The sequence below is a fragment of the Bos taurus genome, chromosome 13, assembly GCF_002263795.3.
Source record: "Bos taurus isolate L1 Dominette 01449 registration number 42190680 breed Hereford chromosome 13, ARS-UCD2.0, whole genome shotgun sequence".
Lineage (NCBI taxonomy): Eukaryota > Metazoa > Chordata > Mammalia > Artiodactyla > Bovidae > Bos > Bos taurus.
Window position 1 is genome coordinate 40,229,421 of NC_037340.1, and position 10,477 is coordinate 40,239,897.

Consider the following 10,477-nt stretch of genomic DNA (forward strand, 5'->3'; position numbering starts at 1 on the left):
TCCCCCATTTGAGAGCATGCCACCCATCGGCTTCCAGCTATGAGCTCTCAGGACCTCCTGGGACTCAGGAGCCCCTTGGTCCTCGGGAGTAACGGTCCCACCCATGGCTGGTGGGAATTGCTGAATAAAGATGAATATCAGATGATATCACTTATATGTGGAATCTAAAAAAAAAGATACCAATGAACTTAGCTTACAAAGCAGAAATAGACTCATAGACTTAAAAAAAAAAAAAAAAATTTACGGTTACCAAGGGGGAAAGGTGGGAGGCATAAATTAGGAGTTTGGGGTTAACATATACACAGGACTATATATAAAATAGATAATCAATAAGGACCTAGGGTACAGCCCAGGGAGCTCTACTCAGTATTGTGTAATAACTATATGGGAAAAAATCTGAAAAAGGGTGGATATATGTGTATGCATAACTAATTCACTTTGCTGGACACCTGAAACTAACACAGCATTGTAGATCGACTGTAAGTGAATATAAAATAAAAATTTAATGTCAATGTATGGCAAAAAAAACCCACTACAATATTGTAAAGTAATTAGCCTCAAATTAAAATGAATTAATTTTAAAAAAAGAAACCATAAAAGTTATAAGCATAAAAAAAATTTTTTAAAGGTCCTAGCAACCTTGCAAATCCCTCTGAGGTGGGCCCCCTGAAGTGCCCCAAAGTTACCTGGCAGGAGCGCCCCTGGGAAGCCTCTGGTAAACTATCGACCACACGGCCTTGCTGTCTGGTTCCCCTCCGTGTCTTCCGCCCCCTCTCCCCACCAGAACTTCCTTTAGTCACCTCAAAAATAAACATCAGCACCCTCGTCATTATCTTAGAGTCTCTTCTGGGGGAGCAGAGAGTCAGACACAAACCCCAGAAATCTCTGTTAACACTGAAATCACGTGAACAAGTGAAAGTCTGATGATGAAACAAATTATAGAATGTTTCGTTTCTGCTTGTCTTTAGGCACATCATGCCTCTGCCTCCATGTGGGGTTCTCCTGGGTCTCTTCACACCGTACCCCCTCCGGGAATGTCTATCCACATGTCCAGATTTTTCCTCTTCTGCAAGGACACCAGTCAGATAGAGTAGGGTCCGCCCTAATGACCTCATCCTAATTTGATTACCTCTGTAAAGATCCTATTGGCAAATAAGGAGACATTTTCAGGTACAGAGGGTCAAGGTTCTAACATAACTTTTGAGTTGCTGCACTGGTGGGCAGCTCAGCTCATAACATAGTTTGAGAAACATTTGGAAACAGGAAACTGTTTGACAAAACTTTCATAAAAACTGGATTGGAATAATTGCTTTCATTTCCTTTTTTTAAAAATGTCTGGTTAAGCTATAAAACACAATCTTTCACCAAATTTTCAACTTAAAAATATTTTTCATGAATGAGAAATAAACGATTTATTGAAAAACTCCTATTTGTGAATGCAGGCTGTATTTGTTCACTAATGGTGAGCATGGCACGATAGAGGATACTGGAAATGATGCTGAAGAAAACGTACAAATTTGTATTTTCTAAATCAAGTAGTAGTGTTAGTCACTCAGTTGTGTCTGACTCTGCAACCCCATGGACTATAGCCCACCAGGCTCCTCTGTCCATGGGATTCTCCAGGCACGAATATCAGAGTGGGTTGCCATTCCCTTTTCCAGTGGCATAGTTTGAACAGTCAGCCAAGGTGGTACTTTTGATATCTAATAAGTTTGATTAACCACAGATGAAGAGGAATTATCTCTCAGAATTTTACTTAGCAAAAAATTCAGTTTATGTGAATTCAAACTGAGTCACAGTGACAGTAATTTATTTTGTTCTTAAGCTACAAAACAGCTTCCAATAGAATAATGTCTTTGTGCCAAAGCTAAAGTGCTGTGATTAAGTAGAAGGTGAAAGAATGGGAATTTTCCAGAATTTATAAAGAGAAAGAAAGTGTCATTGGGATGGTTAATCAACACAACCTGACTTTGCATGCATACCTGATGCAATGTTGAAATATATTTTTTAAATTGACATAATTCACATACCATAAAAGGCACCCTTTTTGAAATGTATGATTCAGTGCTTTGTAGTATATTCACAAAGTTGTGCAACTATCACCAGTACCTAGTTCCAGAACATTCCTATCACCCCATAAAGAAACCCTGTATGAATCAGTCCTTGCTCCTCCACTGTATGTCTCCAAAACCTGGAAAACACAATCTACTTATGTTTCAGTGGTCTTCCCTCATACCTCAGTTGTTAAGGAATCCACCTGCAATGTAGGAGACACTGATTTGAGACACTGATAGGAGACATTGACCCAGTTTGACTCCTGGGTCGGGAAGATTCCCTGGAGAAGGGATAGGCTACACAGTGCAGTATTCTTGGGCTTCCCTTGTGGCTCAGCTGGTAAAGAATCTGCCCGCAATGCGGGAGACCTGGGTTTGATCTCTGGGTTGGGAAGATCCCCTGGAGAAGGGAAAAGGCTACCCACTCCAGTATTCTGGCCTAGAGAATCCTATGGATTGTATAGTCCTTGGGGTCGTAAAGAGTTGGACATGACTGAGCGACTTTCACTTCACCTCACTTCACTACACTTCCCTATATTTCAGTGGATTTGCCTAGTCTGGTCATTTCATATAAATGGAATTGTATAATACGTGACCTTTGTGTCTGGCTTCTTTTACTTAGCATAGTGTTTTTAAGGTTCATTCAAGCTGTAGCACGTATCAGTACTTGGCTGAATAATATTCCATTGTATCTATGTGCCACATTTTGTTTATCCACTCATCCGTTGATAGACACTTGGATTGTCTCCACTTTTTGGCTATTATGAATAATGCTGCTCTCAACATTTATGTACAAGTTTTTGTGTGGACCTATTGTTTAAGTTTTCTTGGGATTGTTCCTGGGAGTAGAATTACTGGTAACTCTATTTAACTTTTAAATGAACTGTCAAACTGCTTTCCAAAGTGAGCTCACCATTGTACAGTCCCATCAACTAAATATGAGGGTTCCAATTTTTTCATACCCTCATGAACACTTTCTATTGTTGGTCTTTTGAGTGTAGCCATCCTAGTGGGTATGAAGTGGCATCTCAGTGTGGTTTTGATTTGCCTATCTCTATTATTAAAGGTGTTAAGCATCTTTTCATATATTTATTGGCTACTTGTATATTTTCTTTGGAGAAATATCTATTCAAACTCCTTGCTCATTTTTAAAATTGGGCTATTTGGTTTTTTATTGTTGAGTTGTGGAAGTTTTTGTGTATATTCTGGAGGCAAGGAAATAGTGAAAAAGATGACTTTAAAAAAGCAATGTTGACAAAGACCCGCAGGAACTGTTCCACAGACACTGAGGGTGAAAGTAAACATTACTGAAGCCGTTTAAGAAAATTATTTGGTAGCATCTACTAAAACTGATCATCAGAGCAACAATTCAGCTTCTAGATATATACTCAGCAGAATTCCAAACATGTACTCATCTAAAGAAATATACTAAAATATTCATAGTAGGACTACTCATATTAGCCCCAAATTTGGAACAATCCAAATGCCCAGACAAAAATAGATGGATAAATAAATTATGCTGTAGTCATAGAGACAAGTAATATACAAAAATGGGAGTCAACATCTATGACAGTGAGTAAAAATGCAGGTAAGTTTTGCAAACACAATTTTGAGCCAAATAGCTAAACACAAAGGAATTCATCTCATAAGAGTCAATTTATATGAAGTCAAGATGAGGTAAAGCTATTTGATGCTGCTAGAAGCCTGGTAGAGGTTATCTTTGGGGGACAGGGAGGAGGAGACAGGGAGGTGGCATGAGGGGCCTTCCATTTGAGGGTGATTTTCTCTGTCTCGATCCAGTGCCAACCCAGGCATTTGCCATTTGTGATAATTCCTGGAGCTGTTCCTTTATTATTGGTGCACTTTGTGGGCTGGATCTCAATCCAAGGTTTGTAAGAAGGAGCAGCTGGTGAAAATCTCTTTCTCTGCTTTTTAATCATGTTTTTTTTTCCAACTTTGACTGTGTCTTTGAACTCTTCTCTTCTGATTTAGCAGCAATATATTGGTTTCATCTACCCTTGCTGACCTCATCATTTAAAATGAAGCCACTGTGAATGAAGCCAGGCCCTGGGCACCATCTGGGCTCATCCCTTCTGGATGCTAACAGGATTCATTCCAGGTTATGCTGAAATCAACACCACCTCATAAATCCATATTGATGGGGCAGATATCAAAGCTGCATGCCAAGGCGGAAACTTAGAATTCTGAGGAAACTTGGTTCTGGAACAAAATGGGTGTGTGAACAAATGCAGGACTCAGACCAGAGGGTCTTTTCTTGCACTTCCTGAGTCAGAAGTTTGGGGAACACCGTGAAAGCTGAACTCCTGTCATCAGCAAGTCAGTCACGCATTTCTCAGTGCACCCAGCCCTTCCCGACTGGCTTCACAGTCCGCCAGTCCGAGAAGGTGGGACTCGCACTTTCAGGTCACACAAGGAAGTGTCCACAGAGCCGTCACTAAAGCGTGGCCTAAGCCTTCAGGCTTCATTGTTACCCTCCAAGGCGTCAAATATCTGGAAACTGACTTCATAAAATGGCTTTTAAAAACAACCACTTTTTTTTTTGGAAGTTATTATTTAGTTTTGATTTAATACAATAAATAGCATCCATATTGCAAAGGATTTAATGAGTTTTTGAAAGATAAGTGTGCTCACGACATCACAACCACCATCAAAATATTTTCTTCCTCCTCGTTCACTGCTGCCCATTCCTCCCATGCCCCTGCCCCCGCCCCCATCTCATTGCCACAGCAGACTCAATTGCATTTTCTAGAGTAAACTGGCTTTTGAACAAATGAGCACAGCCATAGGTCAAATCTAAGCATGCTTCATACACATACATACAGGCACACACATGCACACGTGTATATACACATGCACACACACTCCTTTCTAAGGGCAGTCTCTTCCCACAGCCTCACACCAAGGCAGACAGCCTTAGGTCTCTTCCAAGCATACCAGTGATCTCCTAGCCACAGAGTTGGAAGTGGGCAGCAAACGTGACCCAGCAGGCTGAGAGCAGGACTGGTCTAAGTGCTGTGTCCAAGAGGAGGAGCCACGAGGACACAGCAGCGCTCCGGAAGCAGAAGCTTTGGGTCAGTGCAGGCCACTGCCTCGGATATTCAGGGGTAAGATGGCGGCCACGGCACCCAGGGGCCGGAGCAGCCAACCCCTGCAGATGGGTCCACGACAGTGGACTACAGGATGGAGCCTTCAACAACAGAAATGTGTTTCCTCACCACTCTGGAAGCTGGAAGACCAACAGGATCAAGGTGTCAGTGGGCTGGTTTCTTCTAAGGCTCTTTCCTTGGCTTGCAGGTGGCTGTGTCCTTTGTGGGTGTCAATGTCCTACTCCCTGTTCTAATAAAGACATCAGTCCTACTGGATCAAGGCCCACCCTAACGACCTCATGTTCACTTAGTTCACCTCTTTAAAGTCCTTTGTCTAAACAAGGTCATGTTCTGAGGTACTCAGGGATAGGACTGCCACATATGAATCTGGGGAGGGACCCAATTTCATCCGTAATACCCCATAAAGGGGAGGGATTGGCAGACTCCTCCTATGGGCTGGGGCTCAAGTGCCCTATCTATGGAGCTGAAGCCCTGGGATCAGGAACCCCTCTAGGCTTCTGATACAAGCCTGAATTTCAGTCCCTGTGAGTCCCCAGCTCTGCAAAATTGTCTGTGAATTCCAGAAAGATCCCCGTGGCCTGGCTTCTCACCTCTCTTTGGAGTCAACCCCTGTTCCTTGAGATTAACCCATCTAAGTAGTTTCTCCTTGAAGCTAGAAGTATAAAGTGTGTTGAACTGTAAAACCTGCTGTCTGCTCCCAAGGAGGTGAAGGCAGGCAAAGGACTTCAGAAGTGAACTCTTGGCCTGATGGGGGAGGTGGAGGAGGGGGCGGGTGGTGAACTCTTCCTTCTCAAGAACCTTTCTTTTTAAAATACTGGCATTTCAGGTAACAATAACATCAGGGCAATTCCACTGATTGGAAGGAAGTAGTTAACCCTTTAAAATCTGTGCTTATTATAAACTTCTCTCAGGCATATGAGCCAGAGGTACCCAATTCTGTGTTTAACAACAAGTACTCTGGGGAACAGGCAGACAGAGCGGATTGCAGACCCTGCTCCTTCAGGGTCATGGGTTTTGGAGCAGCTGATAGGAAAATGTGCTTGGCTCTACAATTTTTAAAATATAATCTCCTGCCAAGTTTTCTCAGCAAAGTAGCATGTTGCCTGAAGGAACAAAATCAAGGGATGTTCTTAAAGGAAAAGGATTCATCAGCCTAAGAATCAGCAACAAAATAAGAAAAATGTTCCTATCTATCTTCCTGGGAAGTGAAAGGTCATCTGTCCAGAAGCATTTTTATCAAAGTGAACACAAAGTGAAGAATTGGGAAAGTGCTCTTGCCAAAGAGTGACATTTTTAAGAGGCAAGAAAGAAGGTCAAGGGTCAACTTACCCACCATGAGCTCCTGCCAGAAGCCACACCCTGCTGGCCAGTAAGCCAGAGCCCAGTCATGGGCAGGTTTTGTTAGCTTGTGCTACACTATGTTAAAAAATACATGAATTGGAATAAAGTGACAAAATTTAAAAGTTGGGAGATTTCATGCTAACATCTACATTGCTGGCTTTTCTTTGGCAACTGGAAGTCTTAGCAATGTTGGGTCTCAGATGGCTGTAACCCATGGAAACAGCTGTGAAAACATCGTGGAGACTGATGGAGACTCTGTCCTTTACCAGATCCTGGCTGGGCTCCTCTGAGCCTCTTCTCTACTAGGCCTGAACCTTGACCTTGAAAGGCTTGAACAAATACCAACAGTCCCTACCAGCTCAAGGCCACATCCCTAGGATGACCCAAGACCCCCTTCAATTGCCTGCCTGAGAAAGCTCAGGCTGCCAGGAGAATTCCCTGCTTGTTGCAGTCCATGCCTGAGGCTACCTCATCTCCTAGCCTCTGTAGAAGGTCAGGAGCCTCACTTGCATAAGTGCCAGTGAGCAGACCCAGATGGATCTCACAGGGACCAACACTCCTTTCTCTGCTTTATAACTTTTCACTCCTCTCGCTCTCCCAGGACCCTGATCATCCCCTCTCGTAATTCCCTCATTCTCCCTTTAAAACCCCTAGTCACCTCTGTTCAATTCAAAGCTGGACACAGTTCACACTGGACTCTTCCCTGAAACAGTAGTTATTACTGATTAGAAATTGTCCTTATCACTTTAACCAGCGGCCCGCTGTGTTTATCTTTGATAAGATGTAGTAAACTGTCCCCACTTTATCTCAGCCCCTACCCAATTTCACCCCTTCCCGTGCATCTAAGCTGAATATACATACATAGTCAATGATCAGCTGACTTGCTTTGGTATTTCACAAGCAGGGAAGAGGGAAATAAAATCATTTTTATACCCATGTCTCTCCCAGAGAGGGAAAATGATAGATAACAGAAAGCCTTGTGGTTCAAGAAAAATGGAAGAATGCATGATTCTTTTAGAAGAATGTTTTAGAATTAAAAGGCCATGCCTAATTAATATGACATACATGGATCTGGCCACTTACTGCCAGATATTTAGTTCAGTTCAGTAGCTCAGTCGTGTCCGACTCTTTGCAACCCCATGAATCACAGCACGCCAGGCCTCCCCATCCATCACCAACTCCCGGAGTTCACTCAGACTCATGTTCATCGAGTCAGTGATGCCATCCAGCCATCTCATCCTCTGTCATCCCCTTCTCCTCCTGCCCCCAATCCCTCCCAGCATCAGAGTCTTTTCCAATGAGTCAACTCTTCTCATGAGGTGGCCAAAATATTGGAGTTTCAGCTTTAGCATCATTCCTTCCAAAGAAATCCCAGGGCTGATCTCCTTCAGAATGGACTGGTTGGATCTCCTTGCAGTCCAAGGGACTCTCAAGAGTCTTCTCCAACACCACAGTTCAAAAGCATCAATTCTTTGGCGCTCAGCCTTCTTCACAGTCCAACTCTCACATCCATACATGACCATAGGAAAAACCATAGCCTTGACTAGACAGACCTTTGTTGGCAAAGTAATGTCTCTGTTTTTCAATATGCTATCTAGGTTGGTCATAACTTTCCTTCCAAGGAGTAAGCATCTTTTAATTTCATGGCTGCAGTCACCATCTGCAGTGATTTTGGAGCCCAGAAAAATAAAGTCTGACACTGTTTCCACTGTTTCCCCATCTATTTCCCATGAAGTGATGGGACCAGATGCCATGATCTTCGTTTTCTGAATGTTGAGTTTTAAGCCAACTTTTTCACTGTCTCACTTTCATCAAGAGGCTTTTTAGTTCCTCTTCACTTTCTGCCATAAGGGTGGTGTCATCTGCATATCTGAGGTTATTGATATTTCTCCCGGCAATCTTGATTCCAGCTTGTGTCTCTTCCAGTCCAGCGTTTCTCATGATGTACTCTGCATATAAGTTAAATAATCAGGGTGACGATATACAGCCTTGACGAACTCCTTTTCCTATTTGGAACCAGTCTGTTGTTCCATGTCCAGTTCTAACTGTTGCTTCCTGACCTGCATACAGATTTCTCAAGAGGCAGGTCAGGTGGTCTGGTATTCCCATCTCTTTCAGAATTGTCCACAGTTTATTGTGATGCACACAGTCAAAGGCTTTGGCATAGTCAATAAAGCAGAAATACATGTTTTTCTGGAACTCTCTTGCTTTTTCGATGATGCAGCGGATGTTGGCAATTTGATCTCTGGATCCTCTGCCTTGTCTAAAACCAGCTTGAACATCAGGAAGTTCACGGTTCACATATTGCTGAAGCCTGGCTTGGAGAATTTTGAGCATTACTTTACTAACATGTGAGATTACCTGCCTGCTTCTGGAGACACCTGAGTTTGTATCCCAGAATCTGAAGTCTAGGTCCTGCACTAACCACTCAAGCCTCTGTTGAAGACCTCTGTGACTAGCCTCTGGACAAGGGCAATGTGACTATAGGCTTCAAAGCTCCCTTCAGTACCTCCTCTACCCTTCAGCCTCCACCTGACACTCTCCTCGGCCTCCAGACTGAGTTCCATGTGAGACCATCTGCAGCTTTCTCATTCCCCCCAAAGCTGAACTCACATGCTTGTCAGGAAGAGGCATTTAGAGAAACTAGGTGGTAGGCAAGGAAGTCACCTTGCAAGAAAGGATGGTTCATTGTTCTCTGTGTTGCTTCATCCATAGGGTCAGCAGTTAGGTCAGGACTCATGTCCTGAGGCTTTGTGTCAAACAAGATGAAGTTTCATAATGGCTACTAGCATCAGAGACACTGTAAAAGTCCTCACTTCTGGGGTTTCCCATAATGAGCGCTGCTGTTTTCCCTCCAGCCTGGCTCCGAGGTGAAAGCATGTTGGGACCTCTCTGGTGGTCCAGTGGCACTAAGTCAGGCGCCCAGGTTTAGTCCTGAGTCAGGGAACTGGATCTTGCATGCCACAACTAAGAGTTCGCATGCCATAACTAAAGATCCCTCATGCTGCTATAAAGATCAAAGATCCCACATGTCTCAACTAAGACGTGGCACAGCCAAATAAACAAAAATAAATATTTAAAAAGTTCCTCTGAGAAAGGCTGGGTCTTCTGAAGTCCCAGCCGGCATGAAACAGTTCTCTGTTCATCACCCTCAGCTCTTTGACAGAGAAATTGTGTTCTGGTTAAGAAGGTAGGTTCTGGAAGCAATCCACTCATGTAAAGATGCTGGCTCTGCCACTGACCACCTGGGTGGCCTCAGGCAAAGTGTTCCTCTCCAAGTCTCAGCTTCCGCCTCTGTTGACTGGGGGATGATAATGGTAATGATTTAATGATAGTGAAAGTGAAAGTATTAGCTGCTCAGTTGTGTCCGACTCTTTGCGACCCCATGGGCTGCAGCCCACCAGGATCCTCTGTCCATGGAATTCTCCAGGCAAGAATACTTAACTGGGTAGCCATTCCCTTCTCCAGGGGATCTTCCTGATCTGGGGATCAAACCCATGTCTCTTGCACTACAGGCAGATTCTTTACCATCTGAGCCAACAGGGAAGCCCATCATGATAATAGTAGCCCTCAAATCTTTTGGAAAAAGTGCATGAGTTGCTGCAAAGAAGATGGAAAGCACCTAGAGCGATGCCTGGGATGGATTCAGCATTTAATAAACATAATGGGAGATTCTTATGAAATCCTTTGTGTCTTCCATAAGGAAGGAGAAAGATGGCTCTGTCTGGGCAGAGCAGAGGGAAACAACTCTTGGTGGGATCAACACAGAGTGGCCATGGAATGTGGTTGGACCAGGAGCTGCCTGAGCAAGGTTTATCCAAGAAGCAGGCAACACCTTGGGCCGGGCCCATCTCTACCATGGGATTGTTCCTTCCACTGTGAGATGTTTGGGAGCCTGGCCTCTGCCCACCAGATGCCAACAGCACCTCTTCTTCCCTAGCTGTGACAACCTGA